Raw genomic sequence first — 4,315 nt, forward strand, 5'->3', positions numbered from 1 at the left:
TATTAAATCTCAACACGTATAAAACAGTGCTAAGTGTCTGTTTTGTGCGGTGTACAGAGAACGAAAAACAACATAATTATCCTGAATCCATGCGTGATTCCCTCTGCCCCCCCCCCCCCCTGCCCTGCTTTTTTGTCGAAAAAACACCCGAGGAAACAAGCTTCAATTCACCTCTCTCTCTCTCTCCTCTCTCTCTCTCTCTCTCTCTCTCTCTCTCTTTCTCTCTCTCTCTCTCTCTCTCTCTCTCTTTCTGTGTCAGCCGCCTCTGTATATCTCCTTGCAAACTGAAACTATTTAGAACTAGAGGAATACCCGGCTTCGCCGGGGTGAATCGCGAGACAGAGACAGACAGCGTGGCGGTTCATCACAATCACCTCTGCAGGCGAAGTCCTGTCAAACGAGATTGAGAATTTTAGAGCTTATTTCTTAGCCCTATATTATCTGCTGTGGCTTCTCACATGCCAGAACATACAGACAGACAAAAGCCGCTAGACCCCATCACAAACAGAACTCTATAATACATAGGTTTTTGCCTACACACACACACAAACACACACACACACAGAGAAGCCGTATATATATATGCATATCTGTATCTATAAATATATAGAGATAGGTGAGAGTGTATTTTTCGCGTGGCTATAAATTGATTCGACCTTTTCACTTTGACAGTAAGAACAACTTACGGGTGCAAGGGAAGCGTTCTGGACAGCGCAGTGACATTCTAAAAATAAATAGTAACTTACAACTGAACGGGAAAGCCACACGAAGGAAGGGAGATAAACGCCAAACACTGGAGAAGATAAGGAAGAGTTACTTATAATGGTGAAATGAACACAAAAACGAACATGAGTTTAGCGCTGCGCGCTGAGAGCACGTGTTGAAATATCTCATCGATGATATTGTGTCCGGGGTGTAGCTGAATACGGTGTCCAAATTTGAAAAAGAACCACCGAGAACTTTGGCGTTGTGATGTGGTGTAGCGGCTATGGTGTGTCGGTATGGGGGCCCGGGTAAGCTGAGGTGGAACCAAAATAGCTGAGGTGGAACCAAAATCGGTTCCGCGCTGCGCGCTGAGAGCACGTGTTGAAATATCTCATCGACCAGGTTGTGTCCAGGGTGTACCTGAATATGATCACCAAATTTGAAACAGATCCATCGAGAACCTTGGCCGCGCATCGCGCACAGACACACAGACACACAGACACACAGACACACAGACACTAGTCGTATATATATATAGAAGGCCCATAAGATGTCGCTTGATTGGAAGCGTTCGCGATCTATGGGTTTACACCTACAGCTACCCGCCGCCTGCTGGATTTTGTCGAGATAAGCAGCAATGAATATAGACTGAAGAAGCGGTTTAAGACAACTGAAGGGGTCCCGTTTGTACTGGGTAGCGCTCTTTATAAACTTAGCCAAACAAATATTGCGTGATCCATGTAAAAGAAATACTTGATCCAAAAAGAGTGCCAGATAGTCAAGTCGACTGCTTTAAATGGCATAGGAAGTTCGAATGAACTGACACGGGAATTAATCTTTTAGATAGGTGGCGAAATTTCTCGCAATATTTGTTTTGTTAAGTTTAGTATCGTCGTCCCCATGAAAGCAGTTCCGCTCACTATCTCAGATCTGGCCAGGCGTTTACATGGGATAAGGCCATCCCTCCACTTGGTCACATACCTTTTACATGGGACAAGACCATCCCTCCACTTGGTCACATACCTTTTACATGGGATAAGGCCATCCCTCCACTTGGTCACATACCTTTTACATGGGATAAGGCCATCCCTCCACTTGGTCACATACCTTTTACATGGGACAAGACCATCCCTCCACTTGGTCACATACCTTTTACATGGGATAAGACCATCCCTCCACTTGGTCACATACCTTTTACATGGGATAAGACCACCCCTCCACTTGGTCACATACCTTTTACATGGGATAAGACCATCCCTCCACTTGGTCACATACCTTTTACATGGGATAAGACCATCCCTCCACTTGGTCACATACCTTTTACATGGGATAAGACCATCCCTCCACTTGGTCACATACCTTTTACATGGGATAAGACCATCCCTCCACTTGGTCACATACCTTTTACATGGGATAAGACCATCCCTCCACTTGGTCACATACCTTTTACATGGGATAAGACCACCCCTCCACTTGGTCACATACCTTTTACATGGGATAAGACCATCCCTCCACTTGGTCACATACCTTTTACATGGGATAAGACCATCCCTCCACTTGGTCACATACCTTTTACATGGGATAAGACCATCCCTCAACTTGGTCACATACCTTTTACATGGGACAAGACCATCCCTCCACTTGGTCACATACCTTTTACATGGGATAAGACCATCCCTCCACTTGGTCACATACCTTTTACATGGGATAAGACCACCCCTCCACTTGGTCACATACCTTTTACATGGGATAAGACCATCCCTCCACTTGGTCACATACCTTTTACATGGGATAAGACCATCCCTCCACTTGGTCACATACCTTTTACATGGGATAAGACCATCCCTCCACTTGGTCACATACCTTTTACATGGGATAAGACCATCCCTCCACTTGGTCACATACCTTTTACATGGGATAAGACCATCCCTCCACTTGGTCACATACCTTTTACATGGGATAAGACCACCCCTCCACTTGGTCACATACCTTTTACATGGGATAAGACCATCCCTCCACTTGGTCACATACCTTTTACATGGGATAAGACCATCCCTCCACTTGGTCACATACCTTTTACATGGGATAAGACCATCCCTCCACTTGGTCACATACCTTTTACATGGGATAAGACCACCCCTCCACTTGGTCACATACCTTTTACATGGGATAAGACCATCCCTCCACTTGGTCACATACCTTTTACATGGGATAAGACCACCCCTCCACTTGGTCACATACCTTTTACATGGGATAAGACCATCCCTCCACTTGGTCACATACCTTTTACATGGGATAAGACCATCCCTCCACTTGGTCACATACCTTTTACATGGGATAAGACCATCCCTCCACTTGGTCACATACCTTTTACATGGGATAAGACCACCCCTCCACTTGGTCACATACCTTTTACATGGGATAAGACCATCCCTCCACTTGGTCATATACCTTTTACATGGGATAAGACCACCCCTCCACTTGGTCACATACCTTTTACATGGGATAAGACCATCCCTCCACTTGGTCACATACCTTTTACATGGGATAAGACCACCCCTCCACTTGGTCACATACCTTGTACATGGGATAAGACCATCCCTCCACTTGGTCACATACCTTTTACATGGGATAAGACCACCCCTCCACTTGGTCACATACCTTTTACATGGGATAAGACCATCCCTCCACTTGGTCACATACCTTTTACATGGGACAAGACCATCCCTCCACTTGGTCACATACCTTTTACATGGGACAAGACCATCCCTCCACTTGGTCACATACCTTTTACACAGGACAAGACCATCCCTCCACTTGGTCACATACCTTTTACATAGGACAAGACCATCCCTCCACTTGGTCACATACCTTTTACATAGGACAAGACCATCCCTCCACTTGGTCACATACCTTTTACATGGGACAAGACCATCCCTCCACTTGGTCACATACCTTTTACATGGGATAAGACCATCCCTCCACTTGGTCACATACCTTTTACATGGGATAAGACCACCCCTCCACTTGGTCACATACCTTTTACATGGGATAAGACCATCCCTCCACTTGGTCACATACCTTTTACATGGGATAAGACCACCCCTCCACTTGGTCACATACCTTTTACATGGGATAAGACCATCCCTCCACTTGGTCACATACCTTTTACATGGGATAAGACCACCCCTCCACTTGGTCACATACCTTTTACATGGGATAAGACCATCCCTCCACTTGGTCACATACCTTTTACATGGGATAAGACCACCCCTCCACTTGGTCACATACCTTTTACATGGGATAAGACCATCCCTCCACTTGGTCACATACCTTTTACATGGGATAAGACCATCCCTCCACTTGGTCACATACCTTTTACATGGGACAAGACCATCCCTCCACTTGGTCACATACCTTTTACATGGGACAAGACCATCCCTCCACTTGGTCACATACCTTTTACATGGGACAAGACCATCCCTCCACTTGGTCACATACCTTTTACATGGGACAAGACCATCCCTCGACTTGGTCACATACCTTTTACATGGGACAAGACCATCCCTCCACTTGGTCACATACCTTTTACATGGGATAAGACCATCCC

Source organism: Littorina saxatilis, linkage group LG2, assembly GCF_037325665.1.
Source record: "Littorina saxatilis isolate snail1 linkage group LG2, US_GU_Lsax_2.0, whole genome shotgun sequence".
NCBI classification, from domain to species: domain Eukaryota; kingdom Metazoa; phylum Mollusca; class Gastropoda; order Littorinimorpha; family Littorinidae; genus Littorina; species Littorina saxatilis.